This window comes from Lynx canadensis, chromosome A2 (genome assembly GCF_007474595.2).
Source record: "Lynx canadensis isolate LIC74 chromosome A2, mLynCan4.pri.v2, whole genome shotgun sequence".
NCBI lineage: Eukaryota > Metazoa > Chordata > Mammalia > Carnivora > Felidae > Lynx > Lynx canadensis.
The window spans coordinates 93,786,689-93,805,123 of NC_044304.2; the positions used below are offsets into that span (position 1 = coordinate 93,786,689).

An 18,435-nucleotide genomic window follows, 5' to 3' on the forward strand; every position below is an offset into this window, starting at 1 on the left:
ATTATTGTTTAATAGGATTGTCACTCAAGATACTTACTGGCTTCCTCCAATGCTTTTAAAAAATTGAGTTGAGTATGATGAGGTACATCCCCTTGATTAAATGTTTTTCCTCCTATGCAATCACCGTTAGCTGTTTGGCTTCCATTCTGTATTTGTTTGAAGCATCCCTGCATTGCAAATCAATATCTTTCTGAAGAGACAGTGTGTTGTGAATTGCCTGGACAGCATATGCACGGTTACTTTGGCTGCAATGCTGCTGCAGAGCCTGGTTACTCTGCCTTCCTGGGAACTCCACAGGCAAGTCCATCGTGTTTGGAGAAAAAAAAAAAAACACAACTAGGTTTTTTGGGAAAAATGAACTGTTAAAGCTATTGATACTGAAATGTTAGCATGTCCTTTGTATTCTTAACTATTTTTGGTCTTATTCCACTGAGATTAGCTTCTCTTAGGTGATTTCTGTTTTGTGTGTGTGTGTGTGTGTGTGTGTGGTTTTTTTTCTTTTCTTTTTTCTTTCTTTTTTTTTTTTTTTTTTTTGCTTTTGCTTCCCCCTTTCTTGGTTGTAGTACGGCCGTACCATTTCAGCTTGCTAGTGCAGAAAGATGTGAATTCAGTTGCTGTGTGAGCCTGGCCTGGTGCAAACACATTGCTAGAGACATGTTAAAGAGTTCCAGGTGAATCCAGCCTGAGAGAGACAACAGCAGAACGGTAAGACGGAGCATGCTTAAAATTAGAGCAGGGGTTTTAATTTGGAGCATCTCGGCGAGTCTGAATCCTGACTCACTCATTTACAACTTGAAAAGGATTCATTTTATGCATGTCATTTTACTCACCCCCTTCCTATTTAACCGCCAGAAACATCACAGATTGATCAAGGGGGTATTTAAATTAGGGATCTGACAGGAGGTTACTCATGGAGAGTCTCTTGAGGCTCCCAAGGCTACTGCTTGTAGTTTGTAAACACCGGTAGCAGTGATGAGGGAAAGGTTTAGCGTCTGTGCTTCTTTGCCATAGCTGAGTGTTATTTCTTCTGAAACTCGTCTTATTTATTACAGCTTAAAGAGATCTTACAGATTGTTTTGCCTGGCTTTGCTTGGCTGAATGCCCTCTGATTCAAGCCAGTGAAGGACGGGAGACCACTTCTTTCATTTGGGTAAACTGATGTCCATGAATTTGTTGGATAGGATCTGAGTGGAATAAGCATCTCTAATATATTAGGGATAGGGGGTTTCCTCCTTGCTCATTCCACCCCCTTCCCTTCTGGAGCACAGAAATGTACCTGCTTTAAGTCTGTGCTGCCTGGCAGAGGTCAGTGTGCTGGTATTTTGCATCATTACACCTGTAGTGGTTATGCTTTCATGTACGGAAGCGATAATCCTTCATACAGTTCTGCTTGAAGTGCTGGCTTTAATAGTAGACCGCTGGCATTTTGGATGCTAATGCAGAACCCCTGCATGCATGAAGGACTAGGACAGCAGGCAGGCGACTCCAAAATGATGCTTACCTGCTTATGATGAAGATAACAGTTGAGAGACAGAAATGTAAACCTTGATATCTACAGGGGTTGAATTTCTATTTCCTTTGTTAATTGGCACACAGTATTGGGGGTGGGGGACAGTTGAAGTTGAAGAACATGTTTTTATAATATTGTTCAATGTGAGACTACTACCTTACAGGGTTCTGGTGAATTTATTAGGATCCATATCCTATATAGATGCTGAATGCTAAGGGGGTCAGCATTTGATTTTTTTGCTTTAGAAATATTCCACTTATGTATACTTTAACTCAGCAAATCATGTAAAATGTAAATGATGTAGATAGTGAATATCAGTTGAGAAAATCATCAGTAACTTGCTGTAGCATGCTGGCCATAAGCCAGTTGTATATAATTTTGTGACATTAGTATTTTTAAGAAAGAACACCTGATTACTTGATAGACAAGTGAGAGAATTTTTTTTTTTTTTTTTTGGTAGGGGGCGGGCAACTGGGAGCCTTAAACATCCTTCTATGTTTACTCAACTATTGATTGTAAAGGTGGGGCGTTGCTTTCTGGAAGTGAATGTTTGGATTTCTTCCAAAGATAATTTAAGTTTTCTTGTATTTTAACTATTACTTTCTAAAAAGTCGATGTGGACTATAAGCTGTTCTTTTCCATACTTCAGTTGTTCTTTTCCTAAAAACAACTTTTTTTCTGTTCAGATGATGTGCTCTGTGTTTGTTGTTATTGTTGTTTTTCTGAGAGTGATATGTTCTAGCTGTTTATATTTTTACCTTCACTTTGTATAAGCCATGAGGTTTGTTTTTTCACCCTATTACAGAAGAAATTGTATATTTGCAAAAAGTAAGTAATTTTTAAAAAGGGGAAGGGAGGGCTGTTAAATAACATTGATTTTACAATCATGTACTTTTTAATTCTTCATTCTGCAAACATTTATTAGCCATCTACTATGTATAAAACATTGTAAGACCTGCTGTGAGGAAGTACCAATGAAGTGATACTCTCCCTTCCCTGAGGGAGCTTAGATAGAGTGGCATTAGTATTTTTCTCTGGAATATGCTTTTTATTCTTTCTCATGAATAAGTAAATTTGATGCTTTTTAAATATTATATTTTCTCCTTAGGAGACTCCTTCTATTTTCTTTTAATCACTTATTTATTAAACAAACATTTATAGAGAGTCTACTGTGTAACAGTATAGCTACTCTGGCACAGTGAATAAAAAATATCTAGTGCCTGTCCTCATGGAACTTACCATGTACTCTTTCTAAAAATATTTCAAGGAGAAATTTTAGAGCAGGTTTTTTTTTTTTCATTTTTGATTGTGGTATAAAATGTGCATAACACAAAACTTATCTTTTTAACCATTTTCAAGTGTACAATTCATTGGCAATAAGTACTTTCACAATATTTTCCTACCATCACTGCTATCCATTTCCAGAACTTTTTCTATCATCCATACAGAAAAACTCTGTACCCATTAAATAGTAACTCCCTATTTTCTCTCCCTCCATCCCTGGTAATCTCTAGCCTATTTTCTGTGTCTATGAATTTGCCTATTCTACGTACCTCATCAAGTGGAATCATATAGTACTTATCCTTTTGTGTTTGGTTGATTTCACTTAGCATACTTTCAGGGTTTGTCTGTGTTGTAGCCTGTGCCAGAATTTCATTACTTTTTAATATATGCTTTTTTACATGGGAAACACCAGAATTCCCTACCCCTGATATGATTTCACTACAGCAAGTTTCCATTTGGGCACCATAGTAGGTACTTTAGATATACTAAAACTAAAAGCCTATGGGGAGGAGCAAGGAATGAAGAATAGAAATGCACTGAGGGTATGATCTATGTAATACTGAGGGTATTACATTTGGATTCTTTACTTGGCCTGGTAATTGAGCGTGGTAATTGGGCTACTTAGATTTTCATGTCAGTTCTTTGGTGATAGAGAACAACAGACAGCTGATATATTCAATGGAAGGCTGGACTGTGGCTTTTGCCATTATTAACATTCGGATTTCACCCACTCTGCTTCATTTCCCTTATTCTATCTGATCATGTTGAGGTCCTCTTATAGAATTGGAAGACTCTTAGAATTGGAAGGTTCTTCAGCAAGTGTGTTGTCTAATTGGCTCATCACCATTCATTCAACCAATGGGAAAGTGAGACTTTACTCAGTTTCCTGATACCTACTGCAAGCCTTCTTTCAGTGGACACTCCATCTAAAAACATGTGTCTTCTGAGTTGGGCAGAGAGGGATAGGAGAGAGTGTAAACTTTTTGCCATATTAAGCAGTTTTCCATTGGATAGGGTAAACCTGGTTTTATCAATGTAGCATTCTCTTTCTTGGATTTCTCCCTGATACTGCTTATCTTAAATCCAGATGGGTTGTTTTTGTTTGTTTGTTTGTTTGTTTGTTTGTTGGATAAAGAATCCTTTTTAGAAAACAAGTTAAGGCTCCCAGAGCTATCTATTTATCTGCCATCAACTGATTTGATGATTCATAAATTAGATCAGTTAGCGGTTTATGTCCATGCCTTTAACATACTATTCAGGAAACACAAACGTATATGGGAGAGGAAGATTCAATATGGCAATGTCTAATACCTAAGTTATTCCATCTTTCCCATCAGCCTGTCCTTTTTAATGATCTTAATGCTTTCGCCCCCTAACTACCTTGCTGTTCAGCCTTGACTTTTGATGTGAGGCTGATTCAGAATCAGTGTAGTTAAAGGCATGTTAAGTTTGGGTGGTGGTGGTAGAAATAGTGAGAGATGAGGGGAGAATGGGTCAGAAAGCCTTAAACCACAGAGCACCTATTCTGCTCAGCTTTAAAAGTACATTCTTTTGCACCAGGAAAAGGACGAAAGAGAAAAGTGTTACAGACCAGGTCTGTTCTTTGCTTATTTCTCTCAAAATGTAAATCCCAGGGAACATGTAAGGAAGACAACCCAGTGGTCAAGAGGTTGGGCTTTGTAGTCAGAGTCTTGGAATAAATCTCATTTCCAGTGCTTACTCTCTTCATGGTATTGGACATGCTACTTAATTCTTGTGTGCCTCAATTTACTCATCTGTAAAATTGAAATAGTAATCATACCTCATGGGTTGGTTGTAGAGATTTAGGAACTACTTATAAAGCATCTTTCATAGTAGCTGTCATATAATAAGAGCTCAATAATAACCCTCATCATTATCATTGTCATCTAGAAATCCTTAATTGCCATCTCTCTTTTCAATCAACTTGCATTTATCTTGCCCAAGATCCTTTTCCAGTTCGTTTGATTATTGAGCATATTTGGCAATTCTTAGTGTTCTTATGTTTGAGTGGATAAAAAGAAGATTTATCCATTGATCATCTGGTAGGTTTTTTAGAAAGGTATATGTTCCATAAACTTCCTCTTCCACCTAACTGAGATAAGTTTGCCCCCATGGCTTACTCCTCAGCTAAATGAGGTCTAGCTAGAATACAAAGAGGACAGTGGCATGTTTCTGGAAGCATTAGTGCTTATTTTTAGGTGGCAGCCAAGCAGCAGGATATGTGTATCCAACTGGTCTGTTCTATTCACCTTCACTCTCTCCGTTCGGAGTCACTATTGACTTTTGTCAGTCATAGGAAAGATTTACAGAACCGGTTGTCATGAAATCAGTTAGGACTTTATTATTAATGGATTGCTGTCAGATTTATTATTGCTGAAATTTTAGCTCTTTACAATAGATGGACCACTTGTTAAAGCTGCATTGAAAGATACTTCCATTTTCTCTCCAAAGGTTCACTGTTCCCTGTGTTTCTCTTCATAAGCTCTGTGTGGTTAGTGACCCATATATGATTCTCTGAAAATCTGAGGCGCTTCAAAAGTCAATCCTATATTGAGTGATGCCCTATATTTTTCTGAATTCTTTGGTCAGGTTTGCATCGCAATTTATTTTATTAGAATAAAAACATTAAACTTTTAAACTTTATAACATCACTCTGAGATGAGTCACTAAATTATTATTAAAGCATTAATAATCTAAATTTTATTAAAAAGATGGGTATCGTAGGTGAGGATATAGAAGTTGTACTTATTTATATAGCCATCTGTTTTAGAGTAAAAAGATAGTACACAATTTTATTTTTCCTTCAGGGAAGGAATTTAAAAATATTTATAATCTTTATTTTTAAATGCTGTTCATATGGTTACCAGGGGAAAGAAATTCAGGCCCTAATGGATCAGTCAGCACCTCCAGTAGTGTGTTTTTTCAGTTTCCATTTTTAATGTTATTATGCCTTGTGGATGCTTTATCTTACATGAGGGACAGAATAGCGAGCTACAGATATTTGAAAGGTATACGTATAAAGGAAGAACCAGCCTGGCTTAGTACAAAGACGCTATGGATGGTGCAATGAAACTCAGAAGAGAAACAAAACAGAATTCAGAAAATACCTGAGACTATCATGTGCACAATGAGACAAATGACAGTTTCTCTGGTCCTCATGATATGAAACAAACAAACAAATCCAAAAAACCCTCAAACAGTGAGCGTATGTATATAGGTGGAAAGCATCCTGGACCATGTTAATCATTTCAGACAACTGTGAATCTGAGTTCAGCCTGATCTGTTTTCTGATTATTAGTACTTCTGCCATGGTAGATATTTTTAAATTGCTGTAGGTAATATTACTCCTTCTTGCCAGGTTATCTCATAACTCTGCATGATGTGGGGTCCTTTGAAAACACATTCTGGTTTCCCTTTCTGAGGTTAGGACCCAGGACAAACCAGAATAAGAAGAAAAGCTATATTTAAACCTGTACATTCTATGAGAGAGGGGTAAAAAGGTCCCTATTTGCAGACCAGACTTTTTCTTTTCTAGAATAAGAGCTGTAAGGGAATAGTGTCTTGATGAAGACACTAATTAGCCATGCGTTGTGAGCCACTTTGTGTAGCTTGATTCTTCTGTTTTGTCGAGAATGGGTATTCTAATTCCTCACTGCAGCTGTGGGAATTTTGTAGGTTGGAATAGGCTTTTGCTTTGCGGAATCTCAACAAAGCCACTCCCTTACTGCGTTATGGGGATTCTCATATCATGTGCCCCCTTTCTGAGCCCTCTGGCTATAAATGGGAGAGGGTAGATATTAGGTAATATTGATATCAATTCTAATATTTCACCTCCCAATGTATTCATTTGGCCATATGATATGAATGCTATGTTTTTTTCCATGATAGAATTTTAACCAGCTTATAATTATGAATGTCAAATGACAGTCAGAAAATTCACATATCCAGCATGCCTGGGTGGCTCAGTTGGTTAAGCTTCTGACTCTTGATTTCAGCTCAGGTCATGATCTCATCATTCATGAGATCAAATCCTGTATCAGTCTCTGTGCTGACATCGTGGAGCCTGCTTGGGATTCTCTCTCCCCTCCCCGTTCATGCTCCCTCTCAAAATAAATAAATAGACATTAAAAAAAAAAAAGAAAATTCACATACCTTTTTTTTTTTTCCTCCTCTTGACCCTTTTGGAATATTTAGTATGTTTTTAGTGGAAACAGTGACACCCAAACTTCTGCAGAATTGCTGTGCCCTTCTGCTTGTGAATAGGAGTTCATGTCCCTTGTCCAATCTGGGGTAGGACGTGTTTAGTATTTCATATAGGCAAAGGGCTGGTCTTTTTTTTCCTCCCAGGGGAGGACCTTTAGGCTATGTGGTACTCTTTGCAAACGTTAGGTTCCTTTAAAAATTTTGTTTCTGTTTTTTTAAAGCTACCAAATAAACTCTGGTAAATAAAGAGCAAAGTAATATTCTGGGTTCAAATCTCCTTAGAATAATTTTGTGGCAATGTTTTTTTCATAGATATGGTAGCCAGTGGCAAAACAGTGCTTCTGTATTAGAAATACGTAAATTCACAAATTTCTACACAGGAGGTAATGTTAAGTATGCTGTTGTGACCCATGTATATTCTTTATTCTATGCTTATTGCTTACTCTGATCCCATTGCTTTAAAAAGATTTTTTTTACATTTATTTATTTTTGAGAGACAGAGGAGGCAGAGCACAAGTGGAGGAGGGGCAGAGAGAGAATGAGATACAGAATCTGAAGCAGGCTCCAGACTCTGAGCTGTCAGCACAGAGCCTGATGCAGGGCTCAAACTCATAAACCGTGAGATCATGACCTGAGCCGAAGTCAGACGCTTAACTGACTGAGCCACCCACGTGCCCCTGATCCCATTACTTTAAAAAAATTTATAAATAAGTTGGGTATACCTTATTGGACAATTTTATTTTAGAGTTCAAATTTATATTAAAGGATTAGCTGAAATTGCCACGATCTTTTGCGGGAAGTTTGAGTAAAAATCTTACACAAGGAATATTGAAATGATTATCACTTGTGGTACCGAGAGTTTGAAACAAATTTAGCCTCTAAAACTCCTGACCTCTCGCACAATCTCGATCTCTTATTTGGCCATACCAGCAGAATCTACCATTATATGGTTTAGAGCACTGCACCTCAAACTTTTTACATACACACCAATCCCCTGGGGATTTTGTTAAAACACAGGTTTTGACTCAGTAGGACTTAAGGGGGGTGGGCTGAGATCCCAGGCATTGCCAGTGCTGCTGGTCCACTGCAGAATATTAGACAATATTCCAGATAAAATCCTGATTCCCAAAGGTAGCTACATTCCAAAAAACCTATCTATATAGGCCACAGCCAACAATCAAGAGGGCATTTTTGTCCTTACTGTGTGTGTTCACACAGTTCATTAAACTTTATGTTAAATCCATCATTATGGTTTGGATGAAATCAAGAACCTGGAAGTTAGTAAATAAAAGCATCTATCTTTGCAAACCTGTAAGCAGACTATATCATGTGTATCTAAGTCAGGAATATAATTATAACAGAAGGGAAATCAACTAACAAATTATTTTAGTAATATATATTAAAGGTTAAGCTGCTGAGAAGACCACGTAAATATTTCATGATAAAACTAGCAAAACAATTATCAAGCCTCTTGGTGGTAAGCCTTGAAGCCCAGTAAGGGTCATAACAAAACTATAGTCACTGAAGTGACATAAAGGAATGTAGTGTCCTCAAGAATCGTCCATTCAACTGTGTCCGTTAGCCAGTGGATTCAGGGTTTAAATGAAATTAGGTCAGACCCCAAAGAAATCAGTAGAAAAATAAGCATTTTTAAATTAAATCACAGTAATAGACATTGAATTCTGGTGAGTAGGAACAGCTGGTGAAAGCCTTTTCATTGGAAGAGATCTAGGCTCAGAAAGTGCCTCATTGTTATGTAGGTAGGACTAATTTTTTAACTGGCCTATGTTTAGTTAAAGGGGACAGCTCATAGTAAGGAAAACCTTCCATCTTTGAGTGAATATTAACAGAACACCCATTTCATGCCATCTTTTGGGCTTTGGGGAGCATTTAAAGGAAAGGAAGATAATGATTTCTGTGTTCAAGGTGTTTACAGTCTGGTCACAGAAATATAATGAACACATAATAGAGCAAAACAAAGACCTCCTCCCATCCCAGCAGAATAAACCGAACACATGAAAATAAGTTACACAGTGGTTTATATGAAAGCATGTAAGACAGCATATATTTAAGTGACAGATTATGAAGTACAATCTAAAGATGACGATGTTCTTTTGTGTGGGCATTTTTGGTTGTGTCAGTGACATAAGGACACGACTGGCATTTAGTAGACAGAACGAGGGTTGCCAAACATCCTACCATGTGACCTGCTGCATCATGCTGCTTGCAAATAATTTGTCAGCCAAAGGCCCAGGATGCCATCACTGAGAAACAATGCCAGGATTTTGGAGTGAAGGGAGACCCACAGAGACTGGAGAGATCAGGAGAAGTGTTCGTGGTGTGAACCTGGCTGCCTGCTTGCTAAACCTAAAATCTTAAGGGAAATGGAACATAAAAGGAAGCACAAAGAAGTGAATTTATGTGTCTGGCCAGTTGATCTATTTAAAATCATTTTCAGCTATAAACTGCTGCCTAGAGTTTATAATAGAACAGTCAAGTTTTAGAAGGTATTAAGAGCTATTTACGCCAGCTGTATCATTTTACAGACGAGAAGACTGAGATTCAGAGTTTAAGTGACTTAATCTAAGTCGCTATGTGACTTATGTGGGCAGCAGGCTTGCCTGTATGTTTGCTAATGTTCTGAAGGTGATTTTAGGCAAGAGCTTGGTTCCAATAAAACATAGCTGTATGTAAAAATACACTCATGCATATATCCCTTTATGTACATATAGATAACCCATCCCATATCTTCATGTAACCACACTGCCACCTTTACACACACACACACACACACACACACACACACACGGACATGCACACATGTGAGAAAAAGATGGCCACAGTCAAAGAGAGTGAACATACTTGTAGATATTGTAAGTTAGGTTAGAGATGAAGGCAGCTGTCAAGGGTTATGATGCCAGTAGCATTAGAAATTCTTCCTACTCACCTCACTAGCTCCCCTCCCACCAGAATACCTTGCCCACCTATGCCTCTATAGCTGAAATTCCTTTTAAAAGGGAATGAAGCTTTTTATTCTATAATGCTTAAAGTTTAAGTAATTCTGGGAGAGGTTATATTTTGGTTTAAGTGTTCAAAAATTTGTAGACGACTGACAATAGCTTTTTCCTTAAATTATTATTGGGAGATTTTGAGAGGAGACAGTGAATAGGAGAAGCCCATCAAACTCTCACAGGGTAGTGGATGAGGGGGCAAACAAATATAAGAGGTTGTTTTAGTATCAAGATTTTTGCCCATTTATATTTGCCAGTTTTGTATTGGACCTGTCATGGATGTTTCTACCATGAGTGTCAAAAGACCATGACCTATTTTATTGCCTGATGCATAATACAGTATTTGCTGTGGGTCAGCTTGGAGTCCTTTAAACCAGTTCTTACCCTAATGTCTGTCTTCATGAAGAGTGTGCGGTGAAGAAGTGGACAAGATCACACCATGAACTGAGTAAAATGCCGATCACCAGAAAATGGTTGATTTAAAGGGACAATTTTCAGCCTGAATGAATTCACTTGAAATGAATGCCAACCTTAACTGAATTAAGTTGTGCTCTTTCAGATCCACTGCTGTGAGTTTGGTAGACAGTTGTCTGGATTTTACATAGCTCCAAGCTAAAATCATAGGTCAAACTGTGACTTTTGGAGCCTCCAACACTATTTGAATTTCTAACCATTTTTACTGAGTTTTGAGTCTGACAGCTAATGTTCAAACCCCTGTTAATGACATGTGAACTAAAATAATTGATTCCGATGAACACCCAAATTTGTGGGTACATCTCTAACCTTGTTTGAATTCCAGGTTCTGTTGAATTTACTGGAAAAAATAAAATAACAGAAGTTTATTTGGGTATTTGTGATGATTTCTTCTTTTTTCTCTATCTACCACTACCTTGAAACATCCCTGCTTATGTAAATTTTGTCACTTTAGTTTTCTCATCAACAAGACCAAGGAACAAAAATGCAGTCATATAGAAGACAAAGCCTTATTCCTGTTAATATTGGAATGTCTGTTATTTCCAGGCAGTACTGATAGCACAACTATTTCCTGTGATGGGCCTTGGGAATGGATACCAAAGGTGTTTTCTTGTGACCCTGTGAATTGAAAAAACCACTCTTAATTTATGTAAAACTGTTACTTTCCCTAAATTAGCCAAAAACCTTTGCTAGACCCTTCAATTGGAGATTTGAAGGTAAAGGTGCTCTTGGGCTATAAAATAAATAGAAAACACAGTCTTTGCCAATTGGAGGAGATGGTCAAGTTGTTGAGGTTAAAGTATCACAAAAAGAATAATTATAATCCAGGGTATGTAAAATATTGGAGCAAACTAAATGGTGAGTGGGATCTAATCAACAGGAGCGTCTGAGCAAAGGTAATTTTTGAGAAGAGCCTTCTTTAAATGAAGAAGAATTGACATATAATTTTGTATTAGTTTTAGGTGAATAACATAGTGATTTGTTATGTATATATACAATGAAATGGTCACCACAATAGTTTTAGTCACCATCTGTCACCATACAAAGTTGCTGCAATATTATTGACTATATTCCCTATGCTGTACATCCCCATGTCTTATTTTATAATTAAAAGATTGTACCTCTTAATTCCCTTTACCTAGTTTGTCTATCCCCCTACCCGCTTCCTTTCTGGCAACCATCTGTTTGTCTTTTGTATCTGTGAATCTGTTTCTATTTCATTTGTTCCTTTGTTTTGTTTTTTAGATCCCACATATAAGTGAAAACAGACGGTGTTTGTCTTTCCCTGTCTGACTTATTCCAATTAGCATAATACCCTCTAGATTGACTCATATTGTTGCAGATGACCAGATTTCCTTCTTTTGTATGGCTGAATAATATTCCATGATATTTATATACTTACACTGTATATAAAACACCCTCTTTATCCACTCATCTACTGAAGGAGATTTAGGTTGTTTATGTCTCTTGGCTATTGTAAATAATGCTTTGATATACATGGTGTGCATATGTCTTTTTAGACTAGTGTTTTTGTTTTCTTTGGATAAATACCTGGAAGTGGACTTGCTGGATCATATGGTATTTATAGTTTTAATTTTCTGAGTAATCTCTAAACTGTATTCCACAATGGCTTCAACAAATTAACATTCACACCAGCAGTGGACAAGAGTTCCCTTTTCTACACATTCTCACCAACACTTGTTATTTCTTGTCTTTTTGATAATAGCCATTCTGACAGTGGAGAAGTGCTATCTCATTGTGGTTTTGATTTGCATTTCCCTTTTCATGTACCTGTAGGCTGTTTCTATGTCTTCTTTGGAAAAATGTTTATTCAGTTTATTAATGGGTTTATTAACCCATATTTTATTCAAATTGTCTTTGGTTTTGATATTGGGTTATATGAGTTCTATAAAGATATATTTTGGATGTTAATCCCTTATTGGATATATCATTTGCAAATATCTTCTCCCATTTAGTAGGTTATCTTTTTATTTGTTGATGGTATAATAGCTTTTTAGTTTGATGTAATTTCATTTGTTGCCACTTTTGTTCTTGCCTGTGGAAACAGATCTGTCACATTAACAGAACAAAGCATAAAAATCATATGATGCATCTCAGCTGCAGGAAAAGCCTTTGACAAAATTCAACACCAATTTAAGATAAAAATTCTTAAACAAGTGGGTACAGAGGGAATTACCTCAACGTAATAAAAGCAATGTATGACAGACCCACAGCTAATGTCATACTCAAGTTGAAAAGCTGAAAGCTTTTCCTTTAAGATGAGAAACGAGACAAAGATACAAAAAATGCTGACTTGAGGGGCACATGCACCCCTGTGTTTATAGCAGCACTACCAACAATAGCCAAATTATGGAAAGAGCCCAATGTCCATTGCCTGATGAATGGATAAAGATGTGGTATGTATGTATGTATGTGTGTGTGTACACACACACACACACACACACACACAGGAATACTACGTGGCGATGAAAAAGAGTTAAATCTTGCCATTTACAACAACGTGGATGGAACTAGAGGGTATTATGCTAAGTGAAATAAGTTAGAGAAAGACAAATATATAATTTCACTCATATGTGGAATTTGAGAAACAAAATAAATAATGTAGGGGAAGGGAAGAAAAAATAAATAAAGAGAGGGAGGCAAACCATAAGAGACTCTCAACTACAGAGAACAAGCTAAAGGTTGCTGGAGGGGTGGTGGGTGGGGGGATGGGTTAAATCAGTGATAGTCATTATGGAGGGCACTTTTTGGGATGAGCACTGGGTGTCATATGTAAGAGATAAATCACTGGGTTCTATTCCTGAAGCCAAGACTACACTGTATTTTAACTAGCATGAATTAAAAAAAAAAAAAAAGAAGAAACAAAACAAGGATGCCCACTCTTGCCACTTTTATTTAACAGTATTGTAAGTCCTGGCCATAACAATTAGGCAAGAAAAAGAAATAAAAGGCATCCAAGTTGGAAAATAAGAAGTAAAACTGTATTTAGAGATATGATACTATATATAGAAAATCCTAAACCTTCCATGAAAAATCTATTAGAACTGATAAATGAATTTAGTAAATTTTCAGGATACAAAATCAGTATACAGAAACGTGTTGTGTTTGTATACACTAATAACTATCAGAAAGAGAATTTAAGAAAACAGTCCCATTTACATTTGTATCAAAAAAACCCCAATAAAATAACTAGGAATAAACTTAACCAAGGAAGTGAAAGACCTAATACTCTAAAAACAGTTAAGACATTGATGAAAGAAATTGAAGATGATGCAAATAAATGGAAAGATATACAGTGCTCATGGATTGGAAGTATTAATGTTGTTAAAATGTGTATACTACTCAAAGCAATCTACAGGTTCAGCAAAATCTCTATCAAAATGTCAATGGCATTTTTCATAGTACTAGAATAAATAATACTAAAATTTGTATGGAACCATATATGACCCGAAATAACCAAAACCATTTTGAGAAAGAAGAACAAAGCTGGAGGTTTCACACTCCTAGATTTCAAGCTATACTACAAAGCTATAGTAATTAAAACAGTACAGTACTGGCACAAAACCAGATATATAGATCAATAAAATGTAATAGCCCAGAAATAAATGCCCATTTATATGGTCAGTTAATCTGTGACAATGGAGGCAGGAATATACAATGGGAAAAAGTCTGTTTAATAAGTGGTGCTGGGAACACTTGACAGCCACATGCGAAAAAGGAATCTTGAACAATAATATAGTGGGAACATGGCTTGGTGTGGGAGGAATTCTATGATTTGGTGTGCCCTGTGTGGAGGGCACTAACAAAGTATGTGTAAGGACAGTGAAAGCTGATGGTTACAGAATGTCCAAGGGTCTTCTGTGCCTGGAACATCCTATGGCCTTCGTACTTAGACAAGTGCCTATGTTCTTAAAAAATGTATAGCTGATAAATGCAATTTTGGAAACCAGTTTGTCTCAGTACAGTTAAGCATGGATTACTGACTTAATTAAATTCCCTTAATTTCAAACACTAATTTACTGTGACTGATTATTTTAACATAATTCAGATACCTTAAATAAAGAAAACAAGCACAAATATGATTATTGCAAATTATATTACTCTACTTATACTCATCCTATTTAAAACACCAACATTGTGGGTTTAATTAATTTTATTATTTCTGTGTGTCTTTTTATACCTTCTCTATACCTTCTATAGGGTTATAGATCCACTTATTTAAATTATTTCCAAGGGGTTTCAGTACTATTTTTTGACTCTTCTTGGGGTGGTGTACTCTTTACAGATCCACAAATAAAACAGAGCCTTCTTAGATAGCAGAGGTTATAGGATCTGAGTAACAACATTGGGGTCTTGGTTGCTTTTTCCAAAGTGATTCAGATCTGAGTCACTGGTTAGCAGTCAGTTGAGTCTTCTTTTGAAGGGTTAAATTTCACTTAGTTATTACAATTTAACTCATTTCCAAAAAATGCCTCCCTCTTCGGTTTCACATAAGTTTTCTTTGTAGTCTGGTGTCTCTCCACTAGACATATTCTTTGTAAAACATTGCTTAGGCAACATCACATACTCTTTGGTCTGTTATTAGAGCATGCTGTGTTGCTGCTCTTTCTACACTTGTGCTGCCTAGGGCTCTACAGACCCTGGCCAATCATTCCTGTTTTTGGGGTACAGTTCCTACTTTTTCTAGCACCAGTTGCCTTACTCCTTAATGCAGTTCCATGTATTAAAACCAACCATATCCTATTATATTCATGCTTCTTTTATTTTATAACTGCCCTTTGCCCTTTATATTAACTTCCCTCTTTTGAAATCATATTGAACTTATGGTCTTCCAATAACTCAGCTTGTTCCACTTAACCATAATTTTATTTTTCTGGTGCTGGGCAAATACATAACCACCATTTGGCTATTAGGAATCCCTATAGGCAGACTCCTTTGTCCCTTCTAGCATTGCCCATGACATTTCTAAAAGGATCCTAGTTTTCTGGTAACAGCTGGATATTTCACAGCTGTTTTGTGTTTCCTACCCTGTGAACTAGAGTCAGGTTACTTTTCAAGGATTCCTCTTTTTTCATAGTGAAGAATTGGAACATAGACCAAAATCTGGACACTAGGGGTACACATGAAAGTTAGTAAGGCTTCAAAGAGCTACTGTTTGGTTGTTGGAAAACTCTGCCTTTTTGAGGTTATGGAACGGTTCCCATTGATTCTTCCCAATTTGACCTATCATGCTTCTGTCCTTGATTTTTGTTATAGTGTCAGATTATGTGTATCATCAAGACTTTCTACTGCACTGACCATAAGCATTTTGTTGAGGGAACAAAGTGATTCTATTTGGCAGGGGGAATGTTTATTTAGATTGCTGAGAGGCTGTAGAATGAATCAGATGAAGACTTGCACAGTAGCACCTGGGTATAATCTGACTTCTAGAATGTTCTTTCATTGCTAGTACTCTTCTCTTCACATAACCTGGGTTCTTCAATAATTTTATTCAATGAGCTGCCAGAAATTGCAGCTTTCTAGGGGAAATGAGTACTATTCTTAGTTCATCTTGCCTGCATCTTTCTCTAGACCTAACCCTTTCCTCTTTTGGGGGTCTGCAGGGTGAGTCGCCTGACAAGCTCATGAGGTCAACAAGGCTGGTTCCCTATATCTTTATGAAGGATCTGGATCCTACTTTCTTTTCTGCTTGTGGTTAACAGAGCTAGCTAGATCACGTTTAAGTTGTTTGTCCCAAATGTTGGAAACTTGAAACTTTTCCAGAGAGGTCACTCTGCCCTATGTGGAAAATTCAAGTATAGATTACTTTCCTGGATGAAGATACATGTACAAAGCAGGTGCTGATAATGATGTTATTCACATAAACCCCAGGCAAAATGGAGACCAAGATTAATTGTGTATAAACTCAATTATGTAGAGAACTTGTTTGTGGATGTTATAATGCCGATGGAGTTACATCCTGCAGAAAACTCGTGATATATGGTCATTTACTGATAGTAGTCATAAGAATCATCACTTATTTTCTCCTGAATCTGATACAGTATATCAAATTCAGGAAATGGTATCTGCGACATGTTCCTAAGAACATTCTGCTCAAATATCAAAGTACTTTAAACAATTTCAGTAAAGTAAGCATATTAGTTTTCTATTGCTGTGTAACATATCACCACAAACTTACTACCTTCTTAGCTCAGTTTCTGTAGTCCAGGAGCAACACGGCTGGTTTTTCTGCCCTTGGGCTCACTCGAAATCAAGATGTTGGGCATGCTTGTAGTTCTTACGTGGGGCTCACGATCCTCTCAATCACTGTGGTTGGCAGAAATAATTTTCTTGTGGTTATAACAGGAGCACAGTCCCCATTTTCCTGCTAGTTGTTAGCCAGCGAGCACTCTCAGCTCTTAGAGGCTGCTCACAGTGCTGTGCCGTGTGGTCTCCGTTTCAGTTCACGGCATGAAATGTTTGCTTTCTTCCAGGATGCCCACATCACATCTCTCTTTTACTTCGGCGACTAGCTGGAGAAAACTCTCTGCTTTTAAAAAAATTTTTTTAATGTTTTTATTTATTTTTGAGACAGAGAAAGGCAGAGCATGAGCAGGGGAGGGGCAGAGAGAGAGAGGGAGACACAGAATCAGAAGCAGGCTCCAGGCTCTGAGCTGTCAGCCCAGAACCCGACGCGGGGCTCGAACTCACAGACTGTGAGATCATGACCTGAGCCGAAGCCAGACACTCAACTGACTGAGCCACCCAGGCGCCCCAAAAACTCTCTGCTTTTAAAGAGCTTGCCTCACTAGGTCAGGCCCACTCAGGATAATCTCTCGTTTGCCATATCACACAATATAATCATGGGAGTGATCTCATCATATTCACACTCAAAAGGGAGGGGATTATTCAAAGGTGAGAGACATTGCATTTAGGGTATAGTCATGAGCATAGCTGCCTTCCAAAGGTGAGGGACATTGAGTGTCATTTTAAAATTCTATCACAATGAGCTTGTAGTTAAAAAAATCTTTTGTTAATACATTTTATGCATATACATGTATGTTTATTATTTTTCCTGTCAGGACTACTGTCTTTCTGACAATAGCTTTTAAATAATAAATGTTTCAGAGATTCGGTACTTTTAGCAACAGAGCCAGACTATTTCTTTGACTGAACTTTCTTAGATCTGATGATAATTAGACGGAACCTTATTGAACTTTCGTGTGGGCCAGGCACCAGGTGAGGCACTGTAGGAAAAGGGTGCAGTAATGTAGACAACATTCTTGCCTGCATGGAACTGGATAAGAAGATAGTGAGCCTCAGGTGTGTTCTGCTGATGGGATACCTGGAAAATATGGTACTCTGCAAACCGCGATGGGATACTGAAATATTTAAAATTATCATATGAACTACAACCTAACTAGCAAGAAATTATATGATGAATGTAGTGAATAAGATCACAACCATAGGCATGTTTCCACATAAGTATACTATTTCCAAGTAGTTTATTTTATGTTAATGATAGTTTCTACTTGTATTTTGTTGTTTGTTAGTAGATGACAAAAATGATAAATGTGAAGTGCTTAAGAATGTGGGAAATATTTCAGTTCAGAAAATGTTGTTGAAATAACTTTTTCCTTGGGGCATGTGGGTGGCTCAGTGATTGTGACTCAGAAAGTGATCTCTGGGTTATTGAGATCAAGTCCCATGTCAGGCTCTGACAGCATGGAGACTGCTTGGGATTCTCTCTCCCTCTTTCTCTACCCCTTTCCCACTTGCCTCTCTCTCTCTCTCTCTCTCTCTCTCTCAAGATAAATAAACTTAAAAAAGGAATACTTTTTCATCTTAAAAATTAGGAAAAGGCTGCCACTCTTTTGTTTTAATGGTAGAATACTTTAGAGAGGCTGGTTTTCCTAGGGGCATAGGTCACAC

The 18,435-nt window shown here is 37.2% G+C and overlaps 1 protein-coding gene across 3 annotated transcripts in view; it reads left to right on the forward strand.

Moving 5' to 3' along the window:
* Positions 1-18,435, forward strand: part of CDK14 (cyclin dependent kinase 14) — a 513,369-nt gene that overhangs the window by 112,610 nt on the left and 382,324 nt on the right. The window contains exon 1 of one of the 3 annotated variants that reach the window (XM_030307920.1): positions 588-705. The exons of 1 other annotated variant lie outside the window; for it this stretch is intronic. The gene's annotated coding sequence lies outside the window, so the exon portion shown is untranslated. Of the gene's footprint in view, positions 1-587; positions 706-1,094; positions 1,151-18,435 lie in introns of those variants that run through there. One more of the 3 variants, XM_030307921.1, reaches the window with a different exon arrangement.